This window comes from Astatotilapia calliptera, chromosome 1 (genome assembly GCF_964374335.1).
Source record: "Astatotilapia calliptera chromosome 1, fAstCal68.1, whole genome shotgun sequence".
Classification (NCBI taxonomy): Eukaryota; Metazoa; Chordata; class Actinopteri; order Cichliformes; family Cichlidae; genus Astatotilapia; species Astatotilapia calliptera.
Window position 1 is genome coordinate 16,046,893 of NC_137422.1, and position 19,183 is coordinate 16,066,075.

The 19,183-nt window shown below is 37.6% G+C and overlaps 1 pseudogene; it reads left to right on the plus strand.

Annotated features, from left to right (window-relative positions):
* Positions 1–16,162: 16,162 nt before the first annotated feature.
* On the plus strand, positions 16,163–18,185 carry LOC145429790 (E3 SUMO-protein ligase ZBED1-like; annotated as a pseudogene).
* Positions 18,186–19,183: the final 998 nt, after the last annotated feature.

Here is a 19,183-nt window from a genome sequence, read left to right on the forward strand (position 1 = left end):
ATATACATTCATTGCCCAGTAATACCATCTTTAGGCAAGATGTTGTACCTGTACTATACTCACAGTATACATATTATTTTCACAATAAAAATGTATGGCATTTTCATGAAACTAACCTGACCAGTGAACACCAGGAACTGTACAGTATGTGCCACTTTTGGGGGAATTTTGTATCTAAACAATTAAATCACAAACTGTGCATCATTAATTTGTCATTTGCCATTATTGTTTCATGGTAAAAGCCATGCTACCCTACTCCTTCTGTTGCAAACTAAATGGACCATCTGTGTAAACACTAATTCTCACTTAACTGCTTAAACACAGACATTCCCACTGACATCAACCTTAATGGACAATGTGTAGTCTCATATAACAAAAGGATCCCGACATGCAGGGGTTAGATTACTGACTTTATGGTGTCAAAGTGCACCTCCAGTGTGCACTTACATGTGCACATCAGCAAAAGTGACACAATATTTTGACAAATAAAGGTCAACATTTGTACTAAAAACACGTCATAGACATAAAATTTTAAATCATGCTTTTTATTTGCTTTTGTTTCTAATGTCTCTGTAAAGCACTTTGAATCACCTTGTTGTTGAATTGTGCTATACAAATAAATTTGCCTTGCCTTGCCTTGCCTAAAGAGTAGCTTATAGTCGACGTAACTTGGCAGACAGTAAATAAACTATAACACAGTTTGATATTCTCTGAGAACCCTCTGCTCTGACTGCTTCAGGGTGCTAAAGGACCAGGTAAGGACAATAAAAACCTTTCTTGCCTCTGCAGAGAGAGGTCAGGAACTGAGGTCTGATTTATATGTAGATGTCACAAAGATTAGGTATCATGTTCAAGAGCTTTTTAGTCAGGCAGATGCATGCTGGCATGATCTCACTGGAGCACCGACTCACAAGTAGAGACAACAGTAACAGTGTTTTCTCAGTTTTGCTGTACATATATAATATTATCTGGGAACCTGCATCTCGATGTGTTGTAGAAACAATCTTTAAAGCAATTATTTCCAAACTTCTCTGACATAGATTGTGACTGTTTAAATTTGTGAGTAGCCAAACATAAATTAAAATGCCATGTCACACTAGTTAGTGGTATCAAACAAGGTATTACTTGCTTTTACAGTGAGACATGTATGGTAGACAGAAGCACCATCTATTAGCAGAGAGCTGCCTTCACTAGTCGCATCTTTGAATACTGATGTAATTTATTCCCCACCTTCCCCCTGAGTTCTGCCACATCAGCTGCTGAATGGTTCTTTGATGTTTCTTTTGTAAAAAGCAGTACAGTCTCAGGACCTCTTTGATTGTTTGAAATGTGCTGTGTGTTCACTATTAAACATCTGTTGGCAATTTTACTCTTTTAGATGAAGGTTTTGGCACCATTGTTGACCTGCTGACTCACTTCCTTTTTCGTTGGATGACTGTCTTAACTTTCATTCAACTAAAACATTTGAACAGATATATATAATACATAATATAAGACATTTAAACCAACATGAAACAAACAGAGACTAAAGTGACTATGGGTCATTTGAGACATGACAGATAAACTTTGTATATGTTTATATATACAATACTAGTCAATAGTTTGGATACGCCTTCTCATTTAATGTTTTTTCTTTATTTTCACTACTTTCTACATTGTAGATACAAACTGAAGGCATCAAATATATGAAGTAAGATATATGGAATTATGTAGCTAAGAAAAAAATCATAAATAACTCTAAATATGTCTTATATTTTAGATTCCTCAAAGTAGCCACCCTTTGCTTTGTTGACAGCGTTGCAAACCCTTGGCTTTCTCTCAGTGAGCTTTATGATGTAGTCACCTGAAATGGTTTTCACTTCACAGGTGTGCCTTGTCAGGGTTCATTTGTGACATTTCTTGCCTTCCTAATTGGGTTGGGACCATCAGTTGTGTTGTGCGGAAGTCAAGTTGGTACACAGCTGACAGCCCTATTTGACAACTGTTAGAATTCATATTATGGTAAGAAACAGTCAGCTAAATAAAGAGAAATGACAGTTCATCATTACTTTAAAAACTGAAGGTCTGGAAAATTGCTAAAACTTTGAATGAGTCCCCAAGTTCAGTTGCAAAAACCATCAAGAACTACGATGAAATGGGGTCACACGAGAACTGCCCCAGGAAAGGAAGCCCAAGCAAATTAACAGCACCTCAGATAAATGCAACACAGAGTTCCAGTAGCAGACGCATCTCTACATCAACTGTTCAGAGGAGACTGCGCAAATCAGACCTTTATGGTCAAATGACTACTAAACCATTACTAAGGAAAAGCAACAAGCAGAGGAGATTTGTTTGGGCCAAGAAAAACAAGTAATGGGCATTAGACCAGTGGAAATCTGTGCTTTGGTCTGATGAGTCCAAATGTGAGATCTTTGGTTCCACTTACCGCTCCATCCCAACAAGTTTCTGTTTAGTTGGACCATCATTTATTTTTCAACAGGACAATGACCCCAAGCACACCTCCATTCTGTGTAAGGGCTGTTTGACCAAGAAGGAGAGTGATGGTATGTTTTCCACAGTCACCTGAACTAAATCCAGTTAAGATGGTTTGGGATGAGATGGACCTCAGAGTGAAGGCAAAGGGCCAACAAGTGCTCAGCATCTCTGGGAACTCCATCAAGACTGTTAGAAAACCATTTCAGGTGACTACCTCATGGAGCTCATCAGGAGACTGCCAAGAGTGTGCAAAGCAGTAATCAAAGCAAAGGGTGGCTGTTTTGAAGAATCTAAGATATAAAACATGTTTTGAGTTATTTCACACTTTTTTGTTTACTACATACAGTAATTCCTCCATATGTGTTCATTCGGAGTTTTCATTACATGAGAGGGTCTGTGCAAACTTTTGACTCTAGTGTATACTTAAGTGTTGAAACTTACATCAAATAATTAAGAGACAGTGTGAAGATATAAGGTGTCTAACAAAAATACTATATTAACTATTTTTATAAATCACTCATTTTCAGAGAATCAAAAAGTAATTTTACAGTTAAATGACTGACAGTTTTGGGGCCAGATAAGGCCCGGTCCCTCAATATTCCATGGTAAATTACGACTAATATGTGGTGTTGAACTTTTTGTGGCTTTGTAGGTTTTTACTGGAACCCTAATATGAGATCTAAAAAGATGCAGGTAAATGAGGCCATGAGGCCATCATTAGACAGAAAAGCCAAATAACTCTTATCAGTTATCAACAAACTTTAGAGGCCAAAACAAGAAGTTAATTTTTCAAAACAAGGAGCACAATAACACCAAGAGCCTTGAAGACTCTAGAAGAAAACTCAAGTAGTGAATGACAGAACTTTTTCCTCCCCATTGGAGGAAGATTTATATCATAAATCTACAATCAAGAAACACATTCATGCACGTAAATACAAAGGGCTTCCAATAAGATATAAACCACTGGTGATTTTCAACAGGAACAAGAAAGCCCAATTAGACTTTACCAGGAAACATACTTACAAACAAACTCATCACTCTTCTAGCTCCTTGTTGGAAAATTGTCAAAACTGATGCGCTTTAAAAAGAAATAGAAAAGGAAAAGAAAAGAAATGTTGGTTTGTTAAGACTGCATTATTTTTTTCAGTTTAGGTTGAGTTACGTTGCTTTAATTAGCTGCTTGTCTCACATGCTGCCTCTCAGATGCGGTAAGGTGTATATTATGAGAGTGCAGTTTGTGTTTGACAGTGAAATTATCCATCTCTCTGTTTGCTGTGTGTGTGTGTGTGTGTGTGTGTGTGTGTGTGTGTGCGTGTGTGTGTGTGTGTGTGTGTGTGTGTGTGTGTGTGTGTGTGTGTGTGTGTGTGTTACCCGATTAACAGACTTTTGCACAATAAAAGCAGTAAATGCAGCAGCAGTGACCCACTTGCCCTTGCAGCCAACAACGTAACATTTAGATGCTTTCTTTTCTTTGAGACATTTATTTTATTTTATTTGCCAGAGCTGCTCTAACTTGAACAGTTCTGGGAAGTAAAACAAAGAGCACGCTGTGAGGCCGTTGGTCATTCTTTGATTGAGGGCATCTAAAACAAGCCGCAAGGTAAGTTTCATTCCATCAATTTGGATGAGAATGGCTGGATGGATAAATGCTGTTAGATTTGAAGGATCACAACAATTAGTCTATGATGTAAAATATGAAACTACTGTCAACTGATGTGATTATCTATAAGCGAGCTTTTGCTCAGTCTGTATCTGTAGTCTCTCCCTGCTGCTTTCTGTTTCACCACGTTTCACGTCTTCGCTGTTTGTTTTTTTCTGTCTGTTTTGCAGAGAAAACACATACATGAAGTGAACTGGAGCAAGAGACTGAAAAACAGCAACAGATGCTCTCGCAGTAAGCTGTGCTGAAACAAATGTACATAACTTGGGTTAACAATAATCTTTGGTTTGTTTTAAATGTATTACTATTACTATCATTAATAGTTTTCTGGGATAGTGGGCTTTCTTGCTTGTTTAGATTTACTTTTAGACTACTCTTTATACTGAAGAATATTGTGAATATTTAGTATTTAGTATTTTAGTTTTATGTAATTGAATGCTGTATATCGTTTGTGCATTCTGGATGTCAAACACAACCAGGGACAGGGGACTGAAATTAGCAATAGCTATAAACTCTGTGTGCAGCACAACAGTTTCATTATTTGCACTGGAAAGCTGTCAAACGGCATTGTCCCTTTTAAATAAATAAATAGAAACAGAACAATATGTTAGTTCATTTTACCACAAACCCTGTACTACACCAATGTCAGTACAAACAGAGATTATGACTTCATTTTCTGTTGCATTCGCTATTGCTCTTTGTTCTTGACTTTACCTTTTTTGTCTCTGTTTGTGTAGGATTACGCAACACCTCTAGCTGGCGAGGAATTTGCAGGCAAACTATGTGGGTTGGATTTGGAGAAAAAAAACAAAGTCATAATGTTGAAGACACAATAAAAGACGAATGCCTCTCTAAAAGACGAATGCCTCTCAACTGCAACAAGCTTCTTTAATATTTCCTTGGTTACCATGGCTACTTGTGTTGTCACAGCAATGACATCCAGAGAACCCGTGGTTTCATTATGTCTATTGGATGCGTTGATGGACTCCTGTTGACGCTTTCAGACTGCTTTGCATAAGAAAAAATTAACTTTAACGCGCACCCTCTTTGTTATACCGCGACCAAGCATCAGTATGTGATGGCTATTCCATATGATGCCCATTAAAGAAAAAAAAATGCTCTATTATTTTAATGGAGATAAAGGAAATCCTGTCTTATTTTGATAAGCGTCATTAATTTAGCGTCATTAATTTAAGTGAGAGGTACATTCCACTACTACGAGCCACTATTATGGCTTACAAGACTGCCTGCTCAACACTTAACCTGCTAAACTTATAATTGTTTCATCTGCATAACTTTCCTTCCAGGTGAACATAGCTGTAAACTATAACCTATAAGAGGGGGATAAATTCACGCAGTTTTTCCATAGGCTGCCCCTAGTTAAGTAAGTTACTTATTAATTTCAGAATAAGTGACACCAGATTTCCTGAGAAAGATACAGCTGCTCCTCCACCTTTCTGTCTAAGGAGAAGACTATGAAGTCAGTGAAGGAGAACATCCTCAGCTGTGTTTGTGCATAAGCAGCACATTACTGAAACTTTTAACAGACTCTGCCTGCACCAAAAGCGATGACCTCCCCCGCTGTGCCTGTATCGCCAGCACATCTGCCGCTGTTGCAGATGACGACAAAAGTCTGTTTGATCAGCAATAGCAGTCTGAAAGACTAAACAAACTCAGCAAAGATCAACCTGTTGGAACCAGCTTCAAATCAGTGATTAGCGAATCTCCTCCATCCCCACCAGATTAACTAGTTGAGCCATGACCTGATGTGTCCATCACTGAGGTGCTTCAATTGTGTGACAAGAAATAAGTATTTCTGCAAAAAATTGGAAACCAGGACTCGTACAGTTTTTCTTTTTTTTTTTTATGTTAGGTTGTTTCACAATTGTATTTTATGATTGGATTTGTTTCCATTGCAAGTGACTCAATCATTAACTTTCAATCTATGCATTTGAGAAAGGAAAGATATTTTGCAACACTGAGCATGCAAAATGTAAGGGTTTTTTTTGGAGGTTTGGCTCCAGTGAGAAGCAACATCATATAGTAGAACCCCAGATGAAGGTAGGTGTTAATGACTGAATCCCCCTAAACTCTGGATTCTGGTGGAGATGGGGCAAAGTAAAATAGTAAAATAGGAAGTAAGAAAATAAAGCACGAAGAATAACTCAATAGAGGGAGTAAAGATTTAACATGGGATAGTAGATCGTACTTTTTTTTAAATATTACTCACTGATGATTTTTATCCTGGGATGAAAGGTTGAAATGTGCTTTTGGTTAGATCTAGTACAGTTGCAGAATTGGACATTATCCCTATTAAAAATACATCAGATCCACATTTATTCATGATCTGTTGCTCATTACGATTTCGCCGCATAAGGTTTTTAAAAAAATGTGTTTTTAAATCCATCTCTACCCCCCCATTTCGGTTCCGCTCACACACATTACACTTTTTATTGTTCTACTCTCCATGTGCAGCCCTTGCAGTGATTTTTGCACTAAGCAACTTTTGTGCAGTGTACTGTTCAAAAGAAGACAATGTGATTGTAGGACAGGCTCAGCAGCAAATCCAAGCAGAGATCAGGGAAAATGCGAGGATGATAAAAATAAATAAATAAGTAAATACATAAATCAATAAAAATGCTCTTTGGTCTGACAGTTTTCAATGATGATAACTAGGACTCAGGGTGCACCAGACAGCATTTTGTTTTGGCCCTGAGTTTGATTGACAAATAATGGCCCCACAGTTGTTGTTTTTCTTAGCTCGGCACATAGTGTGTAACGGACACCCATTTCACCAGTTTGTGGCATTGGGGAATAATTACAGGAGGCCGCCTGAGGTAAGGCCTGGCAGAGTTTGTTCGTTAGTGATGAGGGAGAAGGGTGGAGGAGAGAGGCCTGGGAGGGTAGATATCTTTGCTCTGCACAACAACAACACAAAAACGAGAGGGTTCTTGCTATAGCTGAGCTCAGTGCAAACTAGCAAACTAAACACTTTCCTTAAGCAGAACCACTTCTCTCAGCCATATTCCACACGTTGCAGGCGTTCTTCTGGCTCTTCTGAATAAATAAACAACATAATGCACATGAACAACCTGCATCCATTTGATATTTACCTTAATTGTATGGAGGTTTCTGGGGGGGGGGATGCCACAAGGGGTTATGGTTACTTCCACATGCATGCACACTAATACCATGCAGTCATCACGCTGAATGAACTGAAGATGTGCAGCAGAGCAGTATTCATTCACCAAAGTATGCTGAGCACAAAACAAAGACTAATAGGACAACTGTCAGCTTAACTGACAGAAGACATTTTTGTTGCTATGTTAGTGTGCTTGTTCCACCGTCTGTTATCTGGTAACAGAGGTGGGAAGTAATGAAGTACAAATACTTTGTTACTGTACTTAAATAGAATTTTCACGTAGTAGTACTTTACTTGAGTATTTATTTTTCTGAGAACCTTTTATAATGACTCTTTATATTTTTAAACAAATATTTGTACTTTCTGCTCCTTACAATTTCAAAACAGGTTTGTTACTTTTGGTTTAACGTACTTCAACAAAGTTATTATTTCACCACTGAAATGCAATTTCAGCCTAAACAGTAATGTATGAAATGTAATCCTGGTTGCATATTAATCACCAGAGGGAGAAATTTGTGCCAGTTGGTGGTTAAAGAGGGCTGCTGTTTTTGTTTATTTATTTATTTTATTATTATTTTTTTGCCACAACACGGAAATGACAGGTGTACTTCAGCTAGCTAGCGCTACAGAAGACGAGCAGGCATAAAGGGAGTAACATGTTGTAGCAGGTAATTTCAAATTCTGCGTTTCTATCAACTCGAGAGACATCAGTAAACATACAAACAGTTTGTATGCAGTTTGTCTTACAGTGTGTGGCTAGCTAAAGGGAAAGAGAAATAACTTCACTCAGAGATGGAGAAACATGAGATAGAGGACAGGAGAGGGAGAAGAGAGGTTAGATTCACAGGTAAGAACTACTCAGTGTAAGACCAAGCCCATCAAAAAATAGCCAGAAAATTCTGATTTTTTTGGAACTGTGATGTTTATTAACCCTTATAACAAAATCAGTTTTTTTTCCTATATCATGTTGTGTATGATATATATATATATATATATATATATATATATATATATATATATATATATATATATATATATATATCATACAATGTATCATATTTGATACATTGGGCATTTTTGGCAACTTTTTGTTAACAACAATGTTAATTTTAGACAAAAAAAAGAGTTTTGTCCATAACATTTTGAAATGGTTCAAGCTGAGTACATTTATTAGAATTAAAATTTAGACTAAAATAAAGTTTGTATTCCCACCTACAAGTATTATTTTATTACTACATTAATATAGTGCATGGTTCAATTAGCTTTGCACAAAAATAGCTGGCGCCTCGACGCAACTGTTGTTGTGATTTGTATATAAATAATAAAATTTAGTTGAATAGAAACATCCTCCAAAGAGCTACTTTTTACTTTTTTACCTTGAGTACATTTCAGAGCCGGTACTTTTTCACGTTTACTTGAGTAAAGAAGTTAAATCAGTACTTCAACTTTTAATAGAGTAATTTTTACTATTAATATCTTTACTTCTACTTAAGTATATAATTTCTGTACTTTTGCCACCTCTGCCTGTGAATGATTTTAAATCACACCAGAGAATATTATATTAAATCCAGATCTTAAGGCATTAAGCTACAGCTGTGGCTACAACTGTAGCTTGCCTTCACCAGTGTATGAATGTGCAACGTGAGAGTGAATGAATAGTGGTATTGTAAAGCGCTTTGAGGGTTCTTGCTTTGAGGGTATAGCAAGACCCCTCTCGTTTTGTGTTGTTGCTGTCCCGAAAAGCGCTATATAAATGCAATCCAGTATCATTATTATTATTATTACAGATAACATTCTGAGAAAGTAAGATTAAAAGAACAAGAAAATAAAGAAAGAAGTTCCTTGTACTAACATAGCTCTCAAAAGTTCAAGGATTCACCAGTCCAGTGATGACTTTTTATCTTTTTATGATAGCTTTTTATCATTTTAATCAAAGACGGAAGGTGTTGTGCTTTGTGTTCACTCTAAAGTTGGCATCATGCAATAATTGCTATGTGTTATGTAGCAGCCATCGCTGCCAGTGTGTGTAGTTAATATCATTTAGTTGGAAAGTACACAAATACTATTTACATTTCTAATAAAAGAAACAAATTGAACATTGAACTTCCCTGATTTTCTGATTGTCACTTGTGGATTGTTTCCAGTTCCAGTGGGCAAGGCTGATAGATCAGACAACAGGTATAAGGGAGCCCTTAACTCATGTAGCACAAGTAAGTTGAGTGCCTGCAGTGATTATGCGTTTGCACTGCAAGAATTGTAGATAGGCATTGGACACAAAAGTCACCAGCTGGACAGCTGGGGTTAAAAGGCTTTTGTTATTCAGACATACAGTTAACAGCAGGAAACCAGTTAACAGGCAAGGCAACCTCAGAGATAAGAACACTAAAAGAAAAAATAAATGCAACCCATAGCATCTGATAAATGACTTATATACTCCAACACTAATGAGCTGAATCAACACAGGAAACTGTCTAGAGTGTGAGAGCAGGGCCTAAAAGGAAAATACACAATACTAAACAAAAAACACATAGACTGGTACACTACTGAACCACTTGTGACAGATGTTAACAATGTAAAAACTCTGAAAAATAAAATTCTCCTAAATGATAATGTGGCATTATAGCAATATAACAGGATTTAAGGACAGGTCAGCCTATACAGACTTTAATACAAAAGCCTGACAGTTATTTGTAAATGAATTTTGCAGCATGAAGTCCTTGTATGGCACTATAGCCTATCTTTTCTTTTCTTGTCATTTTCTTTTTATTTCTTTTCTTTTCTGCCCATTAGTAATTTTAATAGAATCCACGTTTTCCTGCCAGAAAATGTTGAAACTGACACATAATACACTCGTGCTGATAGTGCTACTCTTGAAAACACTAAATTTGCATTTCATGTTGCCCTCTTTTCTCTAGCTGCAGACTGGCTTCCAGCATCCTATTTCTAGTACGTGCATGGAAGTACCATGAAATTGGCCTAACACATTTGCTTTGCTATATTTTTATTAAAACAAAAACTTAGCAGCACAGGTGGATTGAGTTGATGAAGTGTTCCTTCTTGCATCTGTTTTTCAGTAATGAGTCGTATAAGAAGCCACAGATGGAGCCCTAGAATTTACACTGGAGTGTGAGATGCAATTAACTTGTAAAATTGTTGTAACAGCACAACAATAAACAAAATTTTACAACAATAAATAAATATTAATTTCAATATTTTTTTTCAATAAAAAAAAGATTGTTTTTTTTCCAACTTCAAATTTAACTCTTGGGTTGTCCAAAACTCTGCAGACATGATAATCCTTAAGGTCACCCAGTGCTTTATCACCTTGGTGATAAAATCCACTGTTTAAAAACTCATCAAAGCTATATAATATGCATTATATAATCAGATGGCACTTACCAAACATGACCAAACATGATCTACAGAAACCAAGAAAAACAACAATCTTATTGGCATCATGCAATAATTGCTATGTGTTATGTAGCAGCCATCGCTGCCATGTAATTTTCTCCTTACAATATTTGAAAACTGTTTGACTTTTTGTGTTTTGGAGGACAGAGTGTGCAGGCAGGAGAGTGTGGATGAATATTTGATGTATTAGCACCACGCAGTCAGGTAACACTATGCACAGACCCCCCATCAGAGAATACTGGGAAAGGTATAGTCAGGATCAAAGGGAACGTGGAACATGGCAGAACGAGGGATCTCAGGGCTTAAGGGCTCATTAAGAATATTACGAAGGTAAGGCTGGGAATTAGGAATCTGGGTATTAGTGCCAAGACAGTCTTAATACAAAACCCTAGAGGGAGGGCTTATGCATGTTTTGCAGGTACAGGTAGGAGATTTAGCTGCAGTTAAAAAGTACTGACCATGTGTCATCTTAGAGTGTGTATGCTTTCTAACCTTGAATTATAAAGATTGCATCCAGGAGGAACACATGCAGTGCTTTAATGTAAAAAATAGAAAAAAGCGATGTTGCCTATTGCCTGTCATGTTAGCAGTTGTTACCTGGCACGTCCTCTGTTGTAATGTTCTGCCATAACAGACGTGAATAGTAATGCATTTTTAAGTGTCTGAAGCAGTGTTCGACAAAATCATGGTTGGCATAACAACCATGTATTCAGGTACTGAATTAAAGTTCCTCTAAATTTAAAGGTGGAAATATAGAGTAACCAGGGCAACCAGAGCCTGGAATGTCCACTAGCAATCAACCAATGAGCGATGACACTTGGAGGTTTACTGCAATCTGAATAGGCTTTCTGTGAGCATTACATTTGCTGTTGTATGCATATATTTTAAAATTTATTCCAGTTTGTGCAAATACGTTTTTCTACTGCATCTAGCATAGATAGCATATATTTTTAGTAGTGTTGCCACGTGTTAACAAGCTAACTGCGCGAACGCGTTGATGCCGTGTAGCCCCACACACGGGGCGATCCGCGGTAACTCGTTAATGGAGATTTGCCGCGTTAATGCAGTTATAGCGTTATTTTAACGAGATTAACGCTGACAGCACTAATTTTTAGTGCTAATTTTTATCAAACCTGTCTTGTTATAGTTTATTGTGTCTTTTTTTGTAATATTTTGAATGCTGTTTTGAAAATACAAATTAAGTGTATAACCACAAAATGTTATGTAAAAATATAACATAATTTCTGATGGTCATTACGTGTTAACTAAGGTTATAAACATGATTGGATATAAAGACCAATCACTACAAAGTGACGGGCCTGCGGGAAACTTGCCCAGTTGCCTGCTGTTATTCCTGAACCATATGTTTAGTATGTTTTTGGCACCTGCAGAAAAAAGTAACATCATTGTGTTGTCAGCTGTCTTAGATGAAATAATTCACCATAGGGGCATAGAACTGAACTCCTGTGAAAGCAGTACTGAACAGTTTAAACACTACTTTCAACTCTTGGTCAATGGTAAAAACAGAAATCAATCTATCAATTAGACCAACCATTAGCAGAGTTTTAGATGAAGTGAGGATGGCAAGCCAGCTGTTCGCATAACATGTTTCCTCTCCTTTGTTATGAAGTTATGTGTTTTTTTCTGTTATAATGAGATCAGGCAGGTATTCATGGTGTCCATATGCACTGTCAATGCCCAGGGGCAACACTCATTGGTGTATTTAGCAAGTGGAGAAAAAAGATAGAGGGGGTTAGACTGTACCACCATCTGGGCATCGGTGTCAGAATGCAGCAGTGTATAGATGGAGAGCCTCATCCACAAACCTTGGGGGTTAGCAATAGAGGCAAAGCTCTCATTAACATCAAAGCTAATCAGATTCTGAAACATGAGTCTTTGGCAGCCGTGGCTGTGTATCAGTGTTGTGTTCATTTGTAATGAGGTGACGATGATTGAGTAGACCATGCAGACCAGGGGTGAGGCTTTGTCATGCAAGAATGTTTCTAAAATAATGCATCGTCTTGGTAAATTGTTGTGAAGAAAGGGGATTTAGTCAAGAAAAAACAATCCCAGTTGTTTACAGTCTGTACAGAAACAATTACATTTCATACGTGGCCAAATATTTAGATGTACCCCTTTCTATCACCCTAACAGCCAGGCTCAGTTCTCCTGCAAGTCAAACACTGATTTTCAGCACTTCAGCATCTCGCTAGCTCTACAGAAGACGAGGAATCATGAAGGGAGTGACTTCTTTTTAAGTGGCAGGTAATTTCAAATTCAACGTTTCTATCAGCTTAACAAATATCAGCAAACACACAAACTGTTGGTGTGCAGTTTGTCACAGTGTGTTGCTAGCTAAAGGTCTAGCTGCTGTACTTCACGGGGAGAGAAAAGAAAGAGAGCTAACTTCAGTCAGAGATGGACAAAGATATAAGACGACAGACAGAACAGGGTAGCAAGAATTATATTTAAAGGTAAGGACATCTCAGTGACCCTTGATAAACTGCAAATGTAATGAATGTAATGTCATCATTTTAATCACATACTGGATCTGTATATAATGTGTTTTGATACATTTTCTCTTTTCATTTTGTGAAACAAGGATTTCCATATGCAGAGAATTTCAGATGCTCAGTACTCACTGGATATGTTCACAGATTTTTACACTCTGCAGAGTTTCAGAATCAGAATACTTTAATAAGCCCTAAGGAAATTATGTGTTTTACAGGGCTTTGCATACTGTTCAGCTCACTTACAGTATAAGAATGCAGGTTTTGCTTTAACAGGCCCATAAATGTGTATACTGTTTTTATGCATGTAGTCCTATGAGTTACACAAGAAACCCATTACAGCCAGTCAAGCACACACAGTCATAATAACACAATGAAGACAGAAACTGAGGAGCGAGATACTGTGTCACTGTGTGTTCATACTTAATTTAACAACGAGAATGATATTACTTGGTAAAATATAGAATTCCCTTTTAAATGAGTACTTCAGCAGTTTGGGAAATACACATTTTGACTCACATGCCGAGAGTGTGACGCCCACAGACTATGACCACTCATGTTTTAAGGCTATCAGAAGGGGTTTGTTGGCTTAGATGGCAATAAAGACCACAGTTGTGAGAAATGAGCAGTCCAAAGAACATTAGCTCTCTTTAAAGATGATCAGAATCTGAATATTTTATTAATTCCATGTCATCGTCATTTCACACGAGTCAAGTCATGATTTCACAGCCAGATTATAGCCTGTTTTCCTGTGTTCCTTTCATTGCAATATCTCATTCAGAATATCTTCCATCTGTCTTTTTATTTAAAAAATAAATAAACAAAAGTATAGACGCCAGAAAAAGTACAGTATAAATCAGTTCAGTGGTTTAGATAAACTAACACAAAAGCTTACCATTCATAAAAATTCTTTTTTGTTTGTTTCTCATATGTTAACCCTTTAATATCAATGATAAGAGATTACTGATATTATTGTTGCTGTTTTTATTTTAGTTAGTCATTTCATTAACAGTATACAAAAATACACATTCTGCTTGTCATGTGTGCCTATTTTATGCCTTGAACATGTGATTTCACATCAATAACTGACAAGGGTTAAGGTTAAAGTTAAATGACACAGAATAAGGTTAGGTCAAGGTGAGGTCAGAAATGTGAGGCTGTCTGTGTCATGAAATGGCATTCAAAAAATCAGAAACTCTGCATGGATAGCATACATAATAATCTGATGTAAATTCATATTACATTTCTTCCACAAACCTCTTTTTTTTAAAACAGGGACAAAAACTTTTCATATTCTTTATTATGTATTAAAGACTTGAGGCATATTTTTATTCTTTTATAATACTCTGCTTCTTACTCTTGTGCTCACAGTTGTGTGGGATGTAGGGGAGCAGGTCCCATTGGCATTTGTTATTTAATTGTTAATGTTAAGCATAAGGTTATGTTACTTGTATTTCATGTTGGCCTCACTCTCCTTGTTAACATGAGTCCCAGGGTAAACTTTGTTACAGTGCTGCATGATTCATCAGTGCACCCAGGGTCAGGCAATATATGCTCTGTATTTCTCAGGCATGAAACTAAACACTTAAGGCCTCTGTCAGGAGAATACTAGAGTAGTTGACACTGTTCTTGGACTCCAAAATATTGTTGGAAACACAGTGGGACACTTTATTATATTAATGAAATACTTTCTTCTATTAGAAATTAGAATTCTTAAAAACTGGATTTAATTGCGTCATCATCATTATTATTATTAATGTAATTATCTAATTAGGAGGCCTGCATCGTGACTATCTTGGTTGGACAGTGACACTTTTAAAATAGAAATAGCTAAAGCATATTTGCACATGATGCCATAAAAATGAAAAGAATTAATACCAGCCTTGTGGGGGGGAAAGTTGACAACAAGCTTTGCTGATGTTTCCAACGCAGCATTTGAAAGGGAAGTGTTTCTCTCCAAAGTGGAGAAGGGTTCAGCTGGAACAACTATACTTAAGCAGTTCCCGTGACGAGTGTAACAGATGGTTTACTGTCACATTGATGCTGGCAGCCATAATCCTGCATGCAGTCTGTGTAGTTTTTTCCTCCACATTATCTTGAAACCACAACATTAACAAGAGCATATTCTACCTTTGTGATTCTTTAATTGTTTAATGCATTCAAGTTTTATTTTTCATTGCGACAACTTACTAATGTTATGATGAAAATCTAGGTTATTGTTACTGTACACAGAGCAGTGCAGAGTCAACCATGTAGGCTGCCATTAGTGACATTTTTCCATCTCTATTGAAAATACTGAGGGCTGCTACAGCTTTTTATGAAGCCTTAAAGTATTTCTCATGAACACTGTAGCTGGCAAAGAACTAAGGATTTACTCTATTTAGCATCTTTAATGATATTAGAACTGAGGTTGTTATGCTAGTTTGATATTGAGGCTTCCAAGAAAGAAAACAACATTACACAACACATACCTTTCAGTTTTTTATAGACCACGGGTGTTTCCAGGATTGTTTAAATTGGGTTTCAAATAGTAAATGTTTTCAATTTAAATGTAATGTAAAAATTTCTGTAGCCTTTCATTGCACATAATATGATCTAACATTAAATAGTTGTATATTTAAAGTGATGCACCGAGGAGAACAAAACTGTTTGGACAAAACTGTGATCTGTTACTTGCCATCATCCCCCCACTTACTTGACATACTGCTGGGATTGTATAATAACTAGTGCTGTCAAAATTAACGCGTTAATTGTTGAGATCAATGCGAAATGTTTATCACGTTAAAAAAATTAACGCTGTTTTTTTTTAAATTCCCTGTAATCTAAGACCTTTAAACTCATGAGCACCTCTGGAGGAGGGGGCAACAGTGTGCTGTGCTGGCATTTGGCCTGACAGAAATGATTAGAAGAAGAAGAAGTGACACCATGCTACTATCTAGCTAACACTAGCAAACACACGCAAGCATGGATGAGGGCAGACTTTTGGGTGGAAAGTTTCTCTTTAAGAAGTTGCCTGATGGCTTGTTGGACAAAATGAGAGTAAGATGCACAATTTGCAAAGCTGAATTCAGGTACCACAGAAGCAGTTAATCACTGGTGTATCACCTGAGAGCAAAACACCCAACTGAATCCGCCTCTACGGGACCTCGCCAGTCTACGCTTCAGGAGTATGGTGCTCGTGGACAAATAACAAAAAATGTGAGAGAAAAATTAACCAATTCCTTGGTTGTTTGGATAGCTAAAAACTGCCGACCAGTTAGCATAGTAGAAGATGATGAACTGAGAGAAGTCATTCGCGCTGCATCAGGAGATGTGTGTTACAATCTGCCCTCAAGAGGAACCATTGTGTCGAGACTGCACACTTTGTATGAGGACCAGAGAGCTCAGCAGTCCAGCAAGCTTGTGCAAGTAAGGAACGTCGCTCTCACCGGAGACCATTGGACTTTGGTGAACAACGATAATTACTTGGGGGTCACGGTGCATTTTATTGATAACGACTGGACTGTCCAATTGTTTGCACTAACAGTGAGTAAAACTGAAGAGAGACACTATGCTGAGGCGTGTGCTGATCATTTTCTGAATGTTGCAAACGAATGGAAAATCAAGGACAAGGTAACCACGCTTGGCACCGACAGTGCTCGTAACATGGTTGAAGCCGCCAGACTACTTCCATTTGAACACATGCCCTGCATGGCCCACATACTGCAAAGAATGGTCACAGTTTCTCTTTACGACAGCGCATTTGAAAGGGCTCTGGCCAAACGTTGCAAGATTGTTGGACATTTTAAGCATAGTCCAGCAAACGCTCAGGAATTAAAGGCACAGCAAGCTGCACATGGACATCAAACAGAACCGCTTGTTCAGGACGTTCCAACAAGATGTAACTCCACCCTAGAGATGATCAAGCGGATCCAGAGATGTGGGCTGACCACCATCCTGACTCAGCAAAACAGCAAGGTGACCATGTTGACTGACCAGGAGCTTGACAGAGTGCAAAAGCTGGAGGAACTACTTGAACCTTGCAGGTAAATAATTTCGTTTCTCATGATTGTGTGTCTATCTTTGTGTTCTAGCTTTGTTTTCAAGTATGTTCTCCACCTCTCTGTGTATTTTCATATGTAGTATTTATGTTTGTCTCTGTCTGGTTAATAGAAAAATACAGACTTGATCTTTCTATTCCAGATATGTGACTGAACTGCTGGGGGGAGAGCGGTATGTCTCCTGTTCCATGGTGTTGCCAGCCTTGTGTCATTTGTTCAAAATTATGGAGCCCTCAGATGATGACCCAGTCTACGTTTTGAGGTTTAAGAAGGTTTTTACCACAGACCTAGCTCAGCGGAGGGACAGCAGCAATCTCACATGGCTGAAGATCGCTAATGCCCTCAATCCCAGGTTTAAAGACCTTAAGTGCCTTTCCAAAGATGAAAGAAGAGAGGTGTGGGCTTCAGTACATGACCTTCTGATGGCAGAGACGCATGCACACCAACCATCTGCTCAGACAACAGAGGAACCATCACCAAAGAAGAGCAAGATGTCCATCTGCTTGCTGGGTTCTCCTGATTCAGATACAGAGGAAGAGGAAGATGCTATAGACTGCTGTCTGAATCTGCACAAAGCAGAGCCCAAAATTGACACAGGAGAGTGTCCACTATAGTGGTGGTTAAAGAGAGAAGTAGCACATGCCAGGCTGGCACCTATTGCACGCAAGTACCTGTCAACCCCTGCAACCACAGTGCCTTGTGAGAGATTATTCTCACTCTCAGGTCACATCATTCAAAAGAAGCGTGCTTCTTTGTCATTAGACAATGTAAACAGAATAGTCTGCCTCAGTAACTGGCTGAGTGCAAAGAAGGACTAAGCCAGATTGGTCCTTTGAAGTGAAAAATGTTCAACATTCTGGGTCATTTTGTGTTTTAAATACTGAGTTTTGTGCACCGTTTATTTTTATGGTATTCAATTTAACCTTTAGGCCTGGGTTCGGTCACTGTTGATGGCCTTAAAAGTTTTTTTGTAAGTTTTAACTGTGTTAAAGATTGATGAAAACTATTAAAATTCTCTTTGAATTTCAGCATAAATTATTTGTGTTTATTCTGCATTTACGTCATTGTATTGCATAAATGTCTGTTACAATCTTAAAATATAAACTTGAAAAAATGTAATTGGAGCCAGGTTATTGATCAAGTAATTGCGATTAATCGCGATTAATAACAGAAAATTGTGAGATTAATTAGTTAATTTTTTTAAATCTATTGACAGCACTAAATGATAGTTTATTAACTTATTCATGTTATTCAGAGACACTGCTGTGAAGACGTTTTATTATTTTCTGCTGATGTAGTCAAATAAAACACATGAAAGATGCATTTTTACAAACTGATATTTGTATCCTCAACATTTTATTGTTTATTTAATGTGATAAGTTGCACTACAAAGTAGGTGATTCTTTTAAATGACTCTGTTAGTGATACAGCGGTTACCTGTTGTTTTCCTCCAGGCATTCTGATATATTGTTTGATCTTGTGGCAGCAGTTGTAAAGATATGACACTTGTAATGTTCACTTGACTTTCTTACAGCTTGCTCCCCCAGGGAAGTGTTAGAATTCCTTTCTTTCTACATCTTAACCTGTATTAATAGCTCATTTAGCTCAAGCTCTGTCCACCCACTGTAAAAGTCAGTTGCTCAGCCATGCCTGAAAAAGCCATTATTGAAGCCTACGATTCTATATAATTTGAGAACGGCTCTGGGAACATGACAAAACGGTTTGCACCATTTTTTAAACCCCATGTGGGGATCTAGATTCTGGCCTTCTCCCAGTGTTTGCGTGGGTTCTCTCCAGGTACTCTGGCTTCCTCCCACAGTCCAAAGACATGCAGTTAGTGGGGTTAAGTTAATTGGTAATTCCAAATTGCATATAGGTGTGAATGGTTGTCTGTCCGAAAGACTGGCAACCTGTCCAGCATGTACCCCGCCTCTCACCCTATGAG